This window comes from Mesoplodon densirostris, chromosome 20 (assembly GCF_025265405.1).
Source record: "Mesoplodon densirostris isolate mMesDen1 chromosome 20, mMesDen1 primary haplotype, whole genome shotgun sequence".
NCBI classification, from domain to species: domain Eukaryota; kingdom Metazoa; phylum Chordata; class Mammalia; order Artiodactyla; family Ziphiidae; genus Mesoplodon; species Mesoplodon densirostris.
Window position 1 is genome coordinate 12,362,338 of NC_082680.1, and position 20,512 is coordinate 12,382,849.

General features: G+C 43.0%; 1 protein-coding gene across 3 annotated transcripts in view; it reads left to right on the plus strand.

Moving 5' to 3' along the window:
• STOX2 (storkhead box 2) overlaps positions 1–20,512 on the plus strand; it is a 199,241-nt gene that overhangs the window by 104,984 nt on the left and 73,745 nt on the right. Inside the window, exon 2 of one of the 3 annotated variants that reach the window (XM_060085798.1) lies at positions 8,384–8,963. The exons of the other annotated variants lie outside the window; for them this stretch is intronic. The gene's annotated coding sequence lies outside the window, so the exon portion shown is untranslated. The remainder of the gene's footprint in view (positions 1–8,383; positions 8,964–20,512) is intronic. 3 annotated transcript variants of the gene reach the window in all.

Genomic DNA, 20,512 nt, shown 5'->3' on the forward strand with positions numbered 1-20,512 from the left:
TGCAAGCAGCAGCACAAAAGACTAGACCAGCTTTGTAAATAACGTATATTTCTAACATCTGTCATATACCGATCTAGTTGAAAATTTATGGCTTAGGTAACGCATATACACAGTTAAAATCTCCATTTATCTTCCTACTTAAATCCATGATGGCCCCTCCAGGCCAAGTTTTCTCTTTTTGAAGATAAAAGAGAACTATCTGGCAGGTGCCTGTGGGCATTAGAGGTAGCAAGGCTTAAGCCTGGCCGTCTCCTTCTGATGGCCACAGTTTCAGAGGGAGGAACCTTCTAGCTTTGTAATTATCACCCTCACCTCACCCCTACTGCAAGTTCCTGTCTAGTTGATTCTCCTACGAGAGCTCACAGACCAATTTATTGCTTTCGGCACATCCAACTTTTGCTTTGAAGTCATTAGATGAAATGAAGGCTGCCGCAGCAATTGAGGTTCTGTGGATATTTGTCATTATTTTTGGCTGTCCAGCATCTGAACCCCCTTCCCCTGTCTATTTCCCCACTGTTGTGGGTTGAGCGTGTCCCCCCCAAAACCCCTGGTAACCCTGAATATGACCTTACTTGGCAATAGGGACTTTGTAGATGGAATTAATACGTAGTCGTACTAGAGTTGGGTGGGTCCTGAATCCAGTGTGACTGATGCCCTTATGAGAAGAAGAAAAGAGACGCAGACACAGGGGAGACGTCCATGTGAGGATGGGGGTAGAGATTTGAGTGCTGGGTCTACAAGCCAAGGCAGTACAGGGATTGTTGGCAACTGCCAGAAGCCAGTGGAAAGGCATGGAAGGGATTCTCCCCCAGAACCTCCAGATGGAAACAATCCTGCTTCTGACTCTTGGCCTCCAGAGCTGTGAGAGAATAAATTTCTCTTGTTTTAAGCCACCCAGTTTGGGGTACTTTGTTTCAGCGTCTTAGGAAACCAATACACTCACCTTGTGGACCTTGGGGGGAGGCAGAACCTCATTTCTCTATGTGGAAGCCGAACTTGGCCGTGGAATTACTGTCCTGGCCCGCCTGGCTCACGGTCATGGTTTCACCAATTACACACGCCTTTCCAGACTCTGCATCTGGTGCTTGTGGGGCAGGGTAGGGGGGCTCTGGGGCACGTTCCCTGGCTGGCAGTGGTGTGGCAGCAAGATGGCATTCTGCAGGCAGTGTCTCGTGTGTGGCAGTGTAGGTGGGTGCCAGCTGCAGGGTTTGTGCTTGGCGTGACTGCCGAGTTCCAAGCCTGGATCTCCAGGCCTCCCCACAATCCTGAGTTACTCAATACTTTTCAGTAAATTCCTTTCTGGAGAGGCCATGTAGCAGAGTGATTTAGAGCAGACATGTAGTCCAGATGGCTTCATAATACAGCCTTTCCAGTACTGAGCGGGTAAATTTGGATAAATTACCTATGTATTCAGGGCCTCAGTTTCCTTACCTGCAAAATGGGAATAATAATTGTATGTATCTATGAGGTTTGGGGTGAATTATGTGAATTAATATACGTAAAGCACTGCATTGGTTTCTGTGCATAAGAATGGAAGAATCCCAAAGGGAGCAAATAGACTCTCAACAGGATCTCAAAGTTGTCACTTCAAAGTATGCTGTCAAGAATAAATTGCATATAAGCTACACAAAGAAATATAGTTGAGTTTTACTTTGCAACCACGTTGGCTTCATTTTGTAAAAGCTTCCAGGGTCCTTGTTTCTATCTCTCCAATAACACCCAGTTTCCCTCTTCCTTGCATCTAGCTACTTAGTGTTTAAAACTCAGTTCCAGGGAATTCCCTGGTGGTCCAGTGGTTAGGACTCGGCGCTTTCACTGCCGAGGGCCGGGGTTCGATCCCTGGTCGGGGAGCTAAGATCCCGCAAGCCGTGCAGCGTGGCCAAAAATAAAATATAATAAAATAAAACTCAGCTCTGGTCTTAGCTCTCGAGGAAGCCTCTTTGGGCTGGTGGACTGTTGATTGAGCTGCTCCTTCCCGGTGCTCCCGTAGCCCCCTTGTCCGCCTCTGACGTCATTTACATATCTGTCCTCATCTTCTTGTCGGATCTTCCCTCTAGACTGTGAATCTGTTTGTGAACTTGGCTCTAGTCTCACTTGGTTTTGTTCCAGCAAGTGCTAGGAATGTAGTAGGCATACAGTAGGAATTTAAATGTACAGCTATGGGGACCCACTGTCTTGCTAACATTTCTGATAGTTTCAGTGAAATCTCTGACCTCTTTGTTTCGCTTCCTTCTTTAACCGCATTCACATTCGTAGTTAGTCCCCTGGGGACTGATGATAAGAGGCCTCCAGGCTCCTGGTGCCCTGTCAGGAATCCTGATCCATTCACACTGGGCCAAAGGAGTAAACGCTGGGGCGTTTTAGATATCCACCGGGTTGTACATATACAAGCTTCTATCTTGGGATTCTAGAAATTCCAGCATGGATCTTCCATGAAAAAACAATATAGCTTTTTGGAATCCACCAAACTTCTAAGAGAAAACATCACTTTAGATTAGATGCTGGAACTTGTAATTATAGTGGGGCTTCCTGTGAACCTAAAGAACTCATTTGAATTTTCATTTTGACTGGTTTTAAAATAATTGAAAGGAGTATTTGAACCATCTTTCCCCCCACACTTGCTAAGTGGTTATTTATAATGAAGGCCATGGACCGCTGTTGATTCTCTTAAAAAAAATAAAAAGTTTTGAAAAGTCCGCTCAGCCAAGGACTTGAACATGCCCGGAAGAGCCGAACAATGAAGATGCTTGTAGTGTCAGGTGGACTTTTCCACATTTGTGATAGTGGCTTCTTAGGTTCGTAAAGTGCCTTTATGTAGTGGCAGAGCTTTTTGATTTAGGGCTTTGAAGTCAGACAGGACATCGGTGTCCTGGTAGCCACCTGCTGCCTGTGTAATCTTGGCAATATATCCTCTGTTTCTCATTTATAAAATGAGGATACAGTAGTATCTAATTTATAGTTGCTATGTGGATTAAATGACCAAATGCATGTAAAATAATTAGCAGAGTGCCTGACACATAGTGAGAACTTAGTACATTTTTGCTACTGTATTATTATTTCTTTGGGGACATAACTCTATGAGAGTGACCCACTCCTAAATATTTTACACCTGAGGCTGTAGAAGAAGGGAGATGACAGGCGACTTGTCCAGGGTCGGGTAGAGTTAAAAAAATCAGAGTTCCATCTGATTCTTATACTTTGGTCCTCATTCAGTCACAAATCAAATATTCCATTACCTATTGATTCGGGTATGTGGTCTTCTAAGAAATCCACAGAATGATTCATTTACCTAAGTGGGCTCACTTGTCCTGGAGTTTCCATCTTAGGAAGCATGGTGGAGAATCATTGTATATTCAGTATTCCTGTGAGTTAGAAATCTAAGAGAACTTGGCTTCACCTAAAATCAGGGAAATGGTGCCCCGTCTAATCAGAGATACTGACTTGGTCTCTTCCAAATAAGGTAAAGAGAAAAAGCCTCTTCCAAGGTGATGGTTGAGCTGTGTGTTTGTATGCGTTTGCGTTTGCAATAAAACGAGTATCGTAGAGACGCAACGTGAGGAGGGAAAGCTGGGAGGCTAAGGTACATCTTTCAAGGGCAGCCTAGTGCCTTCTCTCCTCCAAATCAAGTGCATGTTCCTCCCTTGGTGCGTTTTAAATAGTAGTGACGGTCCCCTGGAATCTCAGGTCAACACGTCCCCCTGGGATGCGGAAAGGGAGTGCCACACTTTGAGATCCGCTTTTCACGTGTTAAGATTTCAGCAGCTTTCCTTCTAGCAGATGGTTTGGCAGCAGGACTGGCTCTGGGATGACAGCCTGAGCTGGGGGAGGAGAGAGGGTTTTCCCTCCTCCGAAGCTTTCAAAGCTGCCAGCACCTCCGCTTCACCTCACTGTAGAGACAGACACGCCGACCCTGGCCAGCCGGGATTTGGGAATCCAAAGCTTCCCGTCTTCAACACGTTGCCCCTCCCCAGTTCTCCCTGCCTGCAAGTCCAGGGGAAATAGCTCAAGAAGAACCTCAAGTATTGATATATTAAGTAGCTTGCCTTATAGGGTTGCGGCCGACTAATTGAACTTCCAAGCATCCTCTAATTCTAGAGCCGCAGTATGACAAAAGCCTTGGCTTTTGCTGTTAAAAGCATGGTTTTGGGAGATGGCAGGTCTTGCTTTCCCGTATGTTATACCCTGCTTGGTGTGGGTGGTTTCAACATGTGGAGAATTTCAAAGAACGGTTGTTCAGGATGCCAAAGGCAGAGTACGTGATGGTGTACCGTCCTCAGCTGAAGAGCCAGAAGTGGAGGTTTGCACTGTCACGTGCCGCCGGAGGTGGGAAAGCACCTTCTCTCCAGGGAAGCTGTGCAGAGCGTTGCTGGGCTGGGGCTGTGCTGAGGGCCTAGGAGAGCTGTGGTTAATCCTTACACAGTGCTGTGTAGACAGGCCCTGGAAGGTTTCTGTTGAGCCTGGTGGTGGGAAGCCGGAGGTTAAAGGTCTTGGGCCATGAGCACAGCCTTCCTCTGTTGGTCTGAGGACAGGCTTCCTATGAAGATAACAGAGTTCCCGTGTGCTCCTGAAATGTAGACATGAAGAAGGAGCCTTTTTACCCCCAGTTCGCTTCCCCCACAAGGAAGGGAACCAGTGTCTGCTGAGCATGTACTTGGTACCAGCCAGCGCGTGAGAATGACCTCATGTAGTCTCAGAACAACCCTGGGAGGCAGCCACTAATGAATATCTGAAGCATCACAGACGACAACACTGAGATTTTATACATGCAAACACACTCACACACACACACACTTTAAATCTTGTATGTACTCGACTCTTAGTCTATATGCCACCTGTTAGTAAAATTAACTTCTTGGGCTTCCCTGGTGGCGCAGTGGTTGAGAGTCCGCCTGCCGATGCAGGGGACGCGAGTTTGTGCCCCGGTCCATGGCTGCTGAGCCTGCACGTCCAGAGCCTGTGCTCCGCAACAGGAGAGGCCACAACAGTGAGAGGCCCGCGTACCGCAAAAAAAAAAAAAAAAATTACCTTCTTATTTTTATGTAAACATTAAATATTTTCTTTCACTACCCCAGTGGTTCATCTTGCACTTGCCCTAAGGAGCTCACTTGGGAGGACTGGCTGTACCAAGAGGAAAGATTTCAGAGTTCCCCGCCTATTCTAACGAGTCTCACCTCAAATATTTGTGTATGTTATCGGAAAAGAATCTACTCTGGCAGCTGATGTTCTGAGAGTTACCTTGCTTTGCCCAAAGAACAGTAGAGGCTCCTAAAACCTGACAGGGCACTGGGGGGCGTGGGAGGCTATTGCTGGAATAGTTCTGTGCTGCTGTTTCTTACCTTCCTCTTCTCACGCTGGAGGGGGTGTCTCATCCATCCGCTGTGAGTTCCTCGCTGTCTTCATTGGCCCGGTGTTATCGGGAACTGTCTGTCCTGCAGTGAACACCCGTGATTCTTGGAGGAGATGAAATCGTTGGGCTTGCACAATTCCTAGGCACAAAAGGCACCGGACAAGAACATTAAAACTTCAAATGGAAAGAAGTCCCCCCACGAAAACATAATTTCATTCATTTGTAAACCATTTTCTTCTGCTGACTCATTCTCTTCTGTACTTTTTCTGTTAGGAAAAACTGAAGAAACATGAGATTTCGTGCCATCTAACTTTTGCCATCTGTTGTGAGAGTTTGCACTGAGCATTCTGAGCATCGCAATAGGCCAGGGTCCAAATAATGGAATAATCTGACAGTACCCAGCACAATAATGTAAAATAATGCTATCAGGGGTCAAAAAAGGGGGAGTTATATGGGTCTGAATGGTATAAGATAGGATTAAGTCCAAGGTGGTCAAGACAATAATAAACTAGGAAGTTTGGTGGATATGACTTAAAAAAATTTAAATTGAGTAAATGAACTATATCTTTGATAAGAGTCAGTTAACTGGTTTAGAACACATCAGATGTGTTTTATAAAATCTTCGATTTGGGGGAAAAAGAAAAAAACTGTCCTTGTGATTTCCCCATAGGAGGGTCACTGAGAAAGTCCTTTACAGTTTCTCCTAGTTTTTCAGTGGTCAAGGAGGGTGAGTTCAGTAACCCATGGCAACGGAATGAATGTGAATAATATGAATGCATAATCTCCATTTAGTACTTCTGCTAGTAGGAGGACTTGCAGAATTTAGCACCTGCATAATCCTTGGAGGATGTAATATTTAAAGCAATACAAATACAGGAGCAAACTCCCATTCTTTAGAATATTTAAGAACAGTCCCAAAGCTTTATGATATACTGTGTATTTTCAAAAAAACAAAAATTGCTTTTAGACACTACGTAATAGTTAAAAATTATATCTCTTCTTAACCAACCCCCCCGTTTTATGGCTAGTTAACTAGTGAACGCTTAAAATTCTCTATATACTAGACTTTAAAATACCAAACAAATATAACACAAAGTTGTCAGCTCTTAAATTAAAAAATGTAATTTATGGTTTCTCTGTATTTTTAACTTTAGAATCAAGGCACCAAAATAAACTCACAGAACGAAAAAGGTCAAATTTACTTGTATTCAATTTCCTAGGATTAGAATTTCTTAATATTTGCATAACAGTTGTTTTAACTTCTTGTTGCCGAGAGGGCAGTCTGGGAGAGATTTGATTAGTAAACCGCTTCCTTAAAGAAAAGGGTTTTAACACTATGCAGTAAATTAAATGTATGGAAATTACATTCATCTGAGCTACAACTTTCACAAATTCACTGTGCTCTGCTGCTAGGGGGAGATGACCCCTCAGGTACAAGAATATTTAACTCTATAGGCTCATTCTTAGTCATGTATTTTTTTAATCTTGTTTTTTCACTGTGGTAAGGTGCACATAACACAAAATTTACCATCTTAATCATTTTTAAGTGTGTAGTTCAGTGGCATTAAGTACATTCATGTTGTTGTGCAACCAGCATCACCGCCATGCATCTCCAGAACGCTCTTCATCTTGCAGAAGTGAAACTCTGCGCCCAACGAACAATAACTCCTCCTTCCCTCCTCCCCCAGCCCCCAGCGACCACCATTCTACTTTTTGTCTCTGTGAATTTGACTACGCTGGGTACCTCACATAAGCAGAATCATACTGTATTTGTCCTTTCGTGACTGGATTATTTCATTTAGCATCATGTCCTCAAGATTCATCCACGTTGTAGCGTGTGTCAGAATTTCCTTCCTTTGAAAAGCTGACTAATATTTCATTGCACTGGTGGACTACATTTTGTTTATCCATCAGTTCATGGACACTTGAGTTGCCTCCACCTTTTTGTGAATTGTGAATAATGCTGCTATGGATATTGGTGTATACAAACATCTGGTCAGTTCCTGCTTTCAGTTCCTTTGGATATATACCCAGAAGTGGAATTGCTGGATAACGTGATAATTTTATGTTTAATTTTTTGAGGACTCGTCACGCTGTTTTCCACAGCAGTTGCATCATTTCACATTCTCACCAACAGTGCATAAGAGTTCTGATTTCTCCACATCCTTGCCAACACTTGTTCTTCTTTTTTTTTCTTTTCTCTTCTCTTCTTTTCTCTCCCTCCCTTCCTTTCTTCCTTCCTTCCAGCCATCCTAATGGATGTGAGATAGTCTTAGTCATGGAGTTTAGGAGGTGTAGATATTCATAGCTTCACTGGGCTCCAGACGATCTTTCTTTTTGGGAAGGTGAAAGGAAATTGGAGTGATCTCTGTGTAGTTGTCTCTCACAAGGAGAAACAGGATGTGTGTTGGAGGCTTTCTTTATAGGAAGGTCGCAATCCCCTGGTTAATAAGCACAGTAGAAGGTAAAGGTTGAGCTAATACAACAAAAGCATTCCTGTTTTTTATGTTTTTTATTGGAATACAGTGTTCTTATTTTTTCCCCCAAATGAGAGACAGACTTCAGTATGGGTGAAGTTAACCACTAATTCAAATGCTCTTCCTGGGGGCTTCCCTGGTGGCGCAGTGGTTGAGAGTCCGCCTGCTGATGCAGGGGACACGGGTTCGTGCCCCGGTCCGGGAAGATCCCACATGCCGCGGAGCAGCTGGGCCCGTGAGCCATGGCCGCTGAGCCTGCGCGTCCGGAGCCTGTGCTCCGCAACGGGAGAGGCCACGTCAGTGGGAGGAAAAATGCTCTTCCTGTTTGTAGCATGTGACAGGAGACCCTGCTGTGAGATGTAAAGATGTGAGACCTTCCCCTCGGGTTACTTAAAACCTAGTTGAGAGCCTGGCATCTCCTTGGTGGAAAGCTGCAGAAAGCAAATGTGGGACTTGCGAAAAGTCACAAGTTCCCACCAGGAGCTAATGAGGGGGCAGCGTGAAGTTGTGGTGCATTTGGCAGTGTCGGCCCTGAGTTGCTACTGTCCTTGCCTTCTAGATATCCTCACCTGATGCAGCCACAGCAGGAACAGTCTGTGTAGACGAGGCTCCCAGACACCGCCTGTGGACCAGCGTTGAGCTCGTTCCTTCTGCAGAATCATCCAGGGAGCTTGTTAAGCAGATACACGTCTTGGCCTCATTCCTCCAGTATTCAGATTTGTTGGTGTGAGATGGGGTCCAGAGCTCTGTGTTTTTAAAAAAACTCCCGAGGCAGTTCTGATGGACAGTTAGGTGTGGTAGCCACTGATATTGCATCCCTCGCCCAGGACAGTGAGCCTTTCTGCTCATTCACTGACTTATTTACGCACTTCCTCTCACGTGTAACAAACAGCACCCAGTGCTTGTGTGAGGGCCTGAACACGTGGACTTGGCTTTAGAGAACGACCATCAGTGCTTGGCTTCGCGAAGCCCACAGTTCCCTGGAGACACATGGGAAGCAGTGGCAGGATGCTGTAACACAAGGTGGTGGAGCTGAGTAAGGGGTGCTGGGGCACCGCAAAGCAGGAGCGCCTAACGGAAACATGGGACCCAGGAAAGGACTTCAGGAGAGCTGCACTCAGCCCTGGGTCCCCTTAAAGGTTTGGTGGGAGTCGGCCACGTGGGGAGTGCAGCTGGGAGGAGAGAGGCTGAAGAGAGGAGGCTTCACGCAGGCACACCTCTCCCTTTGGAGGCTCGTTGGGGGTGGTAGGAGATGACGGCAATAGGGAGCAGAGGCCGCGATCTAGAAGGATCTTAAATTTCAAACTGAGGAGCTGTAGTTTCATTCTGAAGATAATGAGTCACAGAATTATTTGGGGGATGCTGGGATTGGCACTAGAGAGAGATCATCCCGGCTCAGGGGAGAGGGTGGACTGAGGGACCTAGAGGAAGAAGTTGAGAGGAGGAGAGTGGATACAGGTGTGCTCATAAGGGTAACAGGGTCAGAATGCTGAGGAATCTCAGGCTGATGGCATCTGTCTCCTTCTGGAAGCGGGAAGTCGGCCACTGGCTATGAGAGGTGGAGGAAGTGATGGGCAAATGGTGAAGCGTTATAATAGCTGTGTTGCTACTGGAAGAGGGAGGTGTTGGGTGGACTGCTGAGCAGCTTGAAGAGGCCAGCCGAGGCTGAAGACCATGAATTTGTGATGGCATTTGGTTTTAAAGTTGATTTAATTTGATTGAGTGTATTTTTCATGACTAGTGTTCTTTAATCTGAGTGCAGAAGTGGAAAAACCAGATATTCGGATTTTTCTAGGCTTGGCACTTTGCCAAGCAGAAGGATCAAGACTGTTAAGGAAGTTGATCCTTTTCTCCCTTTGAGTGAAGCTGGAGCCAACGTGTCATTTGGAGGTGTGGTCTTGATGGTGTTCCGTGGATTCTGCTTTATCTTCTGGATAAAGGAAGGTGATCCGTGGATTCTGCTTCATCTTCTGGATAGTTGTCTGATGATGGTATTCTAAGTACTCAAAAGGTGAACTCAAATTAGGCAGAAATACGATAGGCAAAAATTTGAATCTTGTTCTCAAGCTAAGTTGTCCAAAACTCACTTTTAAAGTTGTTTCAAGAATAACTGAAATCTGAGTATGGTATCACTAGGAATTTTTTCTTAAGAACCGTTGGTGTTCTTTTCTAGCTCTAGTCAAGAAAAATTGATCATCTAATTAGGCCTTTGTCAGATGGAACTTGCCATGTATGTAATGTTCCACACTAGACAATGTAATAAATATAACTAGGACTAGAATTGCACTAATTTGGGATAATTAGGAGGAAAACTTGTCTAAATAAGTGAAAGACTTAAATTTTATAGAATGTTTAATGAAATGGAGTCATTACTTCCATGTCCTTAGGCTATCTAACGAATGGATAAATTATTTATAATTAACATATCAATTATTGCCATATAAGAGATTGCTCCTTTAGTATTTGAAAGCAGGTTATTTTTCCCTTCTTCAGAAATGATATGGTCCCTTGAAACCTTATTTATGCCACTTATTTGTACAAACTAAAGGTGGCCTTCAGCCTAACTCTATTCCATAATCCCCAAATTCCAAATTTGTAGATTTCAAATTAAAATGAAATTTTGTCTTATGGGAGGATAATTCTGCATCCTTAAAGACATCTTTGGTCTTTTGCTTTCTTTTTAAAAAGAAATATTTCTTTTTTTTTAACATCTTTATTAGAGTATAATTGCTTTACGATGGTGTGTTAGTTTCTGCTATATAACAAAGTGAATCAGCTATACATAAACATATATCCCCATATCTCCTCCCTTTTATGTCTCCCTCACAGAAGTTCTAAAAATTCATAAATAATACATCAGAATACATAATACATACATATGACATAAATAGATGTTCAAGGTTAATTATTCAAGATAAATTTTAAAAAATAAAATTAAAAAAATGATATCCAAATAAAAATAAATAATAAAAGTTAAAAATAAGTAAAACATTCAAAATGATAAGTAAGTAAATACCCCAGAAGAAATAAATAATAAACATATTGTTTTCCCTAAAGAATACTTTAGAATTCATGATGATAATGTCCTTCATTTATTGAGGGCCTCTTAGATGCCAATTACATTCTTTCATTTAATACGACGACCCATCCTATGAGGTTGGTACTATTATTATATCAATTTACTGATGAGGAATCTGGGGTTGAACATTTCACAGCTGATAAGCGTCCAAGCTAAGTTTCAAATCCAGGTCTAAGTTTTCCTAGTAAAAACCTTTAGTATGTTATCCTCCACCTTCCAGTTAGAATAAAGCAAATGATGTTTTTAACCAGATCTGTAAGAGAATTAGGAGATGGAAACTGGGCAGTGAGTAAAATATCAGCGTACTGTGAACAGAAAGGGGAAGGGTGGTGGTAGTGCAAAAATGGCAGCGTGGCACGCGGATCAGAACAGTACATCGTGAGGAGTATTATTCATTTGACCTTGATCTTTTATTTTTTTCTGGCCAGTTATCGATTCTTTGCACACTGGACTTTTCAGTTTTTCTGAATGTAGAGTCGACATCAGGTACTGACTCCGGGCCCAGGTTTGGGAGAAGGCTGCCCGGCTTTGGATACAGGCTCTGCACGTAGCCAGCTGTGCAGCCTGGCCTCTCGGTGTCCCATGTGTAACATGCAGTCGTAATAGCACCTACTCACTGAATTGTTCTGAGGATTAAATGCCTTAATACATGTAAAACCTTGAGAGTAGCGCCTGGCATGTAATTTGCGCTCAGTAATAGTTAATAGTTATTAATAATAAATATATGGTCTGCGTATAGCAATAAGGAGCTTTGGGTCTCTAAAAAGGGGTCATTTATTTCTTAGAACTATACCCTCTTTCTTAGAGGTAGGAAAGGCTTCACTGCCAGTTACTAGAATCCCGCTGACCCATGGGGAGCAGTGTAACATAGTGGGTCTAGAATAGACTGGCTTTGCAGGATAGATGTGGTGCTTTTTCCAGTACATGTGTTACTGATCTGGAAGCAGCAACTAGGACTTAATAGTCATGCGGTTGCCGGCTGACATTATTATTATTATTTTTTGCGGTACGCGGGCCTCTCACTGCTGCGGCCTCTCCCGTTGCGGAGCACAGGCTCCGGACGCGCAGGCTCAGCGGCCATGGCTCACGGGCCCAGCCGCTCCGCGGCATGTGGGATCCTCCCGGACCGGGGCACGAACCCGTGTCCCCTGCCTCGGCAGGCGGACTCTCAACCACTTGCGCCACCAGGGAGGCCCCCAGCTGACATTTTTGACAAGCGGCAGGAGGGTGCGTGTGCACTGGTGCCACATCCTAATTTACTGCCTTGTTTGGCCCTTTCTGGGACTTACCCACGACGGGGAGGGGCTGCCATCAGTCTGTTCTCTCTGCTCCCTTTGGAGAGACCCTCCCTCCTCTCTGCAGGTAAGTGAGCAGAGCCCCCCCACCAGCAGGCCACGGGCTTCCCTCCACGTCGCTTAGAATCTCACTGGCCTCCGTGCCCCTCCCCGCTGTTGACCACGGTCTGGCAGAGGCTGTGATGGGTCCGGCGTGGCGGTCATGGTCCTCCACAGAGAAGACGCAGTTGCAGGTGTGCTCCCAGTTGGCTAGAGGCCCTAAGGAGCCGCGGTGCATTATTTCAGTGCTTCTGTTCTGCATTGCTTGCTGACCAGCTCTGTGGCAGCTTCTTTCTCATTGATTCGTTTTCAGTTCAGGACATCTGTCTTACGTGCATTTGTTTCTTTTACCTCGGTTAGGAAGGAGAGCAACTCTGACCATGGGACACTTTTGTGTCTGGCGTTGCCTCTTCCCAGAGGTGGCCACTGAACGCTCATAGCCCCAGTTGCTGCTTTTATGTGCAGAAGAGAAGCTTCTTGGGGTGGAAACCAACAGTAATAAAACACATTCACATAAGGTTCCTTCAGTGCCTAAAGGAGTTTGTATTTTGCCCTCTTAAGATCCTTGAGAAATTTGTATTTCAGGTGGAGAATACTACGGGGAGGAAAGCCTTGTGTTCAGAGACTTAGTAGAGATTTCAGTTATTAATGGGTGATCGGGAAGGAGGTCTAGATTAAACTTGTAATTTTGCTCAGCACAGACTTTACTCGTGTGTCCTGTCAATGTGGATGTGGACCACTAACACTGTGATGACCACGAAGCCTGTCACCAGCATCCAGCCCCCTGGGGCTCTTTGGTTCTATTCTCAAAGTTTCTGAGACAAGAGGGAATTAAAAACTTGGCTTCATTTTGGAAATGGTCCTGAAAAGAACCCCAGCCGCTACTTTTGGTGATAGGAATTAGGAGGAAATGAAGATGTCTGAGAAAGCCATAGTTCTTATCCAGAGAAAAACAAGCTTTGCATAAAGTGTAAAATACAAAATTTGGTGATGGTTTGGATCTGTGATGTAACTCAAGGCCAGAAAAAATAACTCCTGTAACCATCTCGAGAGTGTACTCAGATGAATATATTTTAATTGCTGTCTTCAGTTTCATACACACAATCTTTGAAGACATAAAGAAGTAACTTAATGTTTTTAGTTACTGGAAAAATTACATGGGGTATAGTCATATTCAAAAATGTAGTAGAGATTTGCTCAAGTTTTCGGACCTATTCATTACTAACGATTAGTTTCTTTTGTACAGCATATAGGGTGAGACCAAAAGACTATAGAACTGTACCCTGTATATCAAGTAACTAGCTATAATTAAATTCAATACTTTGTGCTATTTTTTGATTCTGTGGTGACATTTGCCTTCCCTCGAAAAACCCAGTACATATTTAGATACAAATGTTTTAGGAATTCAAGGAAAACAATGGCCCTTGGTCTGGTGGGTTTAGAAGAAGTACGAATTCTCTCCTCATACAACATTAAGTGCAAATATGTTGGGTCATTACCTATCTGAGCGTAACCTTGAGGTGGAATTTCTATCAATAACTGATTGTTGCGTATATTTCAAGTATACTAAGTGAGACTGAGAAAGTGATAGATCTCTGGTCATAGTCACACCTGGTTCTTCTGAGTGTTTTGGAAGCATTAAAACCAAATGAACAAAGAGACTCTTTCTGAGGATTCATAACTCTCACTTCACCTCCCTCATGTACTCCAAAAAAGGCCATTTAGCATCACTGGATGGTGGAGGGCCAAGGCATTGATGAGCTCGTAGTGAAATGCATTTCTGAGATAACGACACCTGTCTTGTTTGCATTATGACCACTGATTATTTTTGTACATCTATTACAACTAATTATCCTAGCTACATAACTTTTGTTTTTAAGAAGGAAATTGGTTTTCAGTATTCTTTTTTTTTTTTTTTTTCAGTACGTGGGCCTCTCACTGTTGTGGCCTCTCCTGCTGCGGAGCACAGGCTCCGGACGCGCAGGCTCAGCGGCCATGGCTCACGGGCCCAGCCGCTCCGCGGCATGTGGGATCTTCCCAGACCGGGGCACGAATCCGTGTCCCCTGCATCGGCAGGCGGACTCTCAACCACTGCGCCACTAGGGAAGCCCTTCAGCATTCATTTTTAAAGCTTAATAGAATAATAGAAGCTATATTTCTTTCCATTTTCTTTTTTTGGAGGAAGAAGCTATATTTTTTTATGACATCCATTAGTATTTCTGAAAACCTGGTTCAAATATTGACCCAGATCTACAATGTTTTCTTTCTTTCTTGCATGATAATCCAAGAAACATTTGTGGCTTCTATGGATGTCTTCAAATCAGAGAGCCTGAGCTAAAGCCACAGTAGAATTTTCTATTGGGGGATAATGAAAGTGTCTTTATTAGGATCAGAATAGCCTTTAAAATATTCAATCCAGAAACTAGAGTTTGTTGTTGAAGTGACTGTATTAAAACCAAACCCTGGCTTGTTGAGTAACTTTTTCTTTTAATTTCCTAAAAGATCTTCATTTATCATCTACTACAATATATTCCTTAGGAAGCTACCTTATTTCTGGTACTCTTCTCTTGATTTATTCAATGATCTAGTGTCTATATACAAGCAATATTTTAGGTGCCAGGAGTCTAAGGATGGTAAAAGACACAGGCTCCTGTTTTCATAGAGTCCGCAGACTATTGGGAAAGAAAGGAACTGAAAGAAATTCACTATTCCTTGGAAGGTAGTGTCCAAGGTAAGGAGAAGCAGGAACTGAATCTGAACAGTCAGACAAATCGGAAGGGCATGGAACTATACAACTTATCACCCAAACTGGAATGCTTGGGTCAGGGAAAGGGGCACTATTAATAAATACACCAGAATAGCAGGCAGAAGCTGCCAGTCTCCCATGAGACACATGGTTACCCTACTTATAGAGTTAAGGAATTTGCATGTTATTCAGGAGGCAGTCAGCAAAGAGCCACGGAAGGCTTTTAATCTAGAAAGTGATGTAGTAAAACTTTGCTTCATGGAAGACCAAAGGGGAGGAGTGGGGACCAAGTAAGGGCTGTTCCAGGGACCCAGGCCTGAGAAGGTGACCCCTGGGAGCTTATGATGACAGCAGAGATGCAGAGTGGTGGCCAGACCTAAGAGGTACTTTGGAGACCCAACCAACAGATCTTGGTGATGGATCGGATGTGGCAGCTGAGCAGGAAGGGGGGAGTCGAGGGTTGCCCCAGGTTTCTGGGGAAGAGAGTGACGTCATTTGCTGAGATGGCAGTGGTGAGAAGCAGGTTTGGGGTAGGGGCGTTGGTGAGTTCCATTTTGGATGTGTTGTGTTTGAGGCACTTATGCAGATGGACAAGTAGAGATGTTTGATAGACATTTTTTCTCTTATGCATTAACCTGAAAATCAGCCTGCATAACATACTAATATTGTTGCGTGTGGTTTTGATTCCCCATCAAGACCTTGAGCCCATAGATTTGCCTTGTTTTACTCAAGGAATCATGTCAATCTGATAATCTATTTCCCATTTTGAGCCTTGGGAGAAGTAGTATGGCTAGTATGGCTGGTCCTCTTGAAGCAACTTAAAGTTGACTATGAAAAGAGGATCCCAGCTTCCTACAGCAGCGGTGTTTCTCAATTGCCTGTCAGAACTGTGGAAGATGTGGGTGTTTCTGCAGCTTTAGACTTAAAGAAACGTCCCACATGAGAGCTCCTCATTTGAACAATGTATATAGCCTTTTGCAGAATACTACTTCAAAAATACCTAGTATTGGGCTTCCCTGGTGGCGCAGTGGTTGGAAGTCCGCCTGCTGATGCAGGAGACATGGGTTCGTGCCCCAGTCCGGGAAGATCCCACATGCCGTGGAGCGGCTGGGCCCATGAGCCATGGCCGCTGAGCCTGCGCATCCGGAGCTTGTGCTCCGCAACGGGAGAGGCCACAACAGTAAGAGGCCCACGTAGCGCAAAAAAAAAAAAAAAAAACCTAGTGTTTACAAAGCACTTATTCTAAACAGCTTGCCTATATTTTTCCATATATCCTTAGAACATACATGTGAGTTTGGCAAGAGGCAGATATACACTCTAAGTGGCAATGAAAAATATAAATATGACAATGCTTTATGAATGTTTTCTTGTTTAATGTTGATATTATCCTAATGTGTACATTTTTAACGGGCGTCTATATAAAGGTTTCTCCTTAAGCTCGTGGAAGATTTCAGAAGCAGAATATCTTCTCTGCATGCAACATGTATTTGAATTTGTGGACAGAACTCTCATACCTTTCCCCAATGTATTTTTATTTTATTTATTTATTTTTAAATTGTATTTATTTTTCGCTGCTTTGGGTCTTCGTTGCCGCACTTGGGCTTTCTCTAGTTGCAGCGAGCAGGGGCTACTCTTCGTTGTGGTGTGCGGGCTTCTCATTGTGGTGGCTTCTCTTGTTGTGGAGCACGGGCTCTAGGCACGCGGGCTTCAGTAGTTGTGGCTCGCGGGCTCTAGAGCACAGGCTCGGTAGTCATGGGGCACGGGCTTAGTTGCTCCGTGGCATGTGGGATCTTCCCGGACCAGGGCTCGAACCCGTGTCCCCTGCATTGGCAGGCGGATTCTTAACCACTGCGCCACCAGGGAAGCCCTCCCCAATGTATTTTAAACGATAGTGATTAATTTTAAATTTGATACTGTACATTTAGCAAAAGACATAATCGGGGATGGTTTCTTAAGCATGTTTAATCTTATTGAAATTAAAGTGATTACATAAAAATCTATTTTAAAAAAGGGGGAGTCTTATGTCATTGTACCCAAGTTGGGTATTCCTAATGATTTCAGCTTTGAACATGGTAATTAAAAATGTAGTATCTCCTCTTTGGAAAAGCATTTATTATTTACACCCCACCTCATTCTCCCTCTCCCAAAAGGACTTGAAATGTTTTAGGGAGATATTTAATATAATATGATTTTTAAATTTTAATAAATGGAAAAATTGACAAAGGGAGAAAGAATAAAAGTAGAAAAGTAAACTGAAGGTAGGGCGTCTTAATTCACAAAAAGAGGATAGAGTTGCTGGAAGCCACAAGAAAGTCGAACCTGATTCCATCCTATGTAAAGATTAAATATAAATACCAAATGTAAAACAGATAGCTAGGGGGAAGTAGCCGCAAGGCACAGGGAGATCAGCTCGGTGCTTTGTGACCACCTAGAGGGGTGGAGACGCAAGAGGGAGGAGAGGTGGGAATATATGTATACGTATAGCTGATTCACTTTGTTATACAGCAGAAACACACACACCATTGTAAAGCAATTATACTCCAATAAAGATTTTAATAATAATAATAATAAATATGATATTTAACTGAACAATCACTGCCCCTCTTCCTGAATGCGCTGCCCCATCCCCATTCTCTTAAATCAGGATCAGACTTATTCGGCATTTTGATCTAAGTGTATAATCATCTTTTATTTTCCTATAGTCTATCTTATTTCTGTCTCCTTTCCTGACTTATCTAGTTATACAGCAGTTAGTGACAGAATTAATTAAAACAACTATCCAGATTCTTTTATTCAACAGTTCCTTAATTTAGAGCAGTAGTTTTCAACTCTCTTAGCCTCCACAGACCTCCTTTTTTTTGTACAATAAATACTTCAGTGATGCTTCTTTTCCTACTCGGAAATATAATCTTACCTACCTACATAATTTCAAAAGAATAGATTTGTTACCTAATTGTAAAATAAGTGGGGATAAGAAGAAGGTAATTTATAATAAAACAATGTTTTGTTAATTACAAAAAACCCGAATTTTTTTTAATATGTAAATGCTTGGAGAGGGCCACACTGGAAACTATGATGAAGTCGTCAGATGCCTTGCTCTGTCAGGGGAGTCACCACAAGTGCAAAGGCAGCTGATCCAGCTGTGCTGCACACGTGGCTGAAACCATAATCGCCATGGCCGTTGTGGACACAGTTTTCTGAAATGAGGACTAACTCAAGGCAACATTTCAAACAAAGCAGGGTTTGTTCTACGTCCAGTTATAATCCTGGAAAATTCAGCGTTTATTAAAACTGCGTGAAACAGTTTTGTGTTAACATGTAGAATGGAGTTCTAAGTGCAAGTAATTACAAATAAATATTTCACACAGTGCACGTCCCACAGGACGCTGGGAGGTACACGCAGGAACATGTGTTCTGAGGGTCTGCCTTGTGCACGTCAGAACGTCCAGCATCCCGGGAAGCTCAAACACCGAAACACAGTGACACTCTCTCAAGCCTGGTGGCAAACAAAATGCCCTCTCCAATGTCCCAGACTTCTCTCGTGGGTCTCACCCTGCTGAAGGAGAAGCAGAGGAAGATGAAGAAAGGCAATTACAAGTTCGTGTTTAGGGCTGTCTTTCCCTTAGGCCTGGAATGTAGCATTTGGGGATCAACTCCCTAGAGAATTGTAGGAGTGACTACATCCGTCTACCTGTTCCAGAAAAAATAGAAGGGATATTGAGAAGAGAGTCGCAAAAGGTGGGGTGACCAGTCAGAGGCAACACATAGGGAAGGCAGAACAATTTGGTAGCTCAGGGAAGTCAAACCAAACCGAATCCCCGGCACTTGGTAGCTGCGCGATCTGGAAAAATCCTTTCAAACTCTCTTAGCCTCTTTCTTCACCTGTAACACAAGCATATCCCATTAATGGGAATTAATGGGATGATAATATATTACAGTATCTGACATTGTGCCTGGGACCCAGCTTGTACTTAAGATCTGCTGGCTTCCCCTGCTCCCTTCTCCTCCAGAGATTTATAATAATGCTGTTTGCCTTTCCGGGCAGTGGGGTGGGCAGGGGGGATGTATGAGTCATCTTTCGCTGCAATTTTTTCTAGGTGCTTTATTTTTAAGCTCTTAATTTTTAAGGCAGAAAACCTGATAGATGGTACATTATATACCCTGAAGCATCCTGAATTTTGGTTGAAACGGATCCTCTGCATTTTAGATGTGGATTTTACACTTCAAAACATATCTTGGAGGAAAAAAAAAGTTATTTTTAAATCACAAAAGAAATACTTTGCTGTAGGAACTTCAAACATTACCCTTGTAAATAAACTGAAACCTGAAATCCTCATCGCCTCAATGCGACTTCTTAAGGGTGGCCAACTACTATAATAGAATTTAAACTTGTTACTCCTTCAGTATTCCTCCTGGTTCTGGCAAAGCCTGCTCTTCCTTCTGGAGTCTTTCTGTGCCATGTGTGTGAAACTTTCTTACCTGTCCTGTTGAAGCCATGCTGGTATAAAATGTCACTCTGATCACTTCAGCCCAGCTCTTCTGTGTCTATAGGGCTGTAATTGATGTATTTCTCTTTGTATTTCTCCTGTTAGGGTTTTGCATACTTTTTTTCTTTTCACAGTGGAACATGAGTGTATTCAGTGAACGGTTTTATTCTAGTGTACTAAGTTATTTCACTTTATTGTAAGCCCTTATGGTGGTGGTGGTGTTTTTGTATAAGAAAGTTGTTCAAAAATGGAAAATACAGACCAAAGCATTGAAATTGTGATTATATAGGAATATTCTGTAGGCAGAACTGTGTCAGAAGACCATAAGTGAAAAACTAGATTGTGAGAAACCAAGAACTTTTTTTGAGTAATTTAATCATAAATAAGTTTATTTAAAGGAGAAATGCCAGGTGCATGGAGCTCTTTGATATTTAGAATTTCCAGCCTGCTCGTATTCCTAGAGGTACCATATAAACGTTTGGTGCTACATGACCTTTGGTCTTATTTCAAACTTCATGCAGTATTATCTGTTGTAAACACTTATATGTGTCCTGTAAATGCTGTGTCACCTTATTTCCATTATAACTAATAATTGAAAAGAGTTTTATAAGAATGAACAATCCTTAAATGTAATTTTGTGACCGGAGGATTGATGCTTTTAGGTATGATGAGTTGTCTTTACAAAGGCATTATCTTATTAATTTTAACCAACTCTGAAATAGGCATCATAAGTAAGGAGGGAAATAATCATGACATTATCTTGAATTTACGCGTGCATATATTTTTATGGACTCCAAGCAGTGCATGGGTGTCTGATGCACAGTTAAAGCATCCCTTGATGGGGACTGTGGTGATTTCCATTCCATTTAACGGACATTCACTGGGCTTTTCTTTCCCTGGGTCATGCCCTACCTAAGAGAAATCTTAGTAACATACAAAGAAAATTCCAAGCACATTGAAACTGGTTAATGTGCATGATGGTTCAGTTGAGATAAAAACCTGCCATTTAAAAAAAATTATTAACCCAGAATTCTCCTAGTTA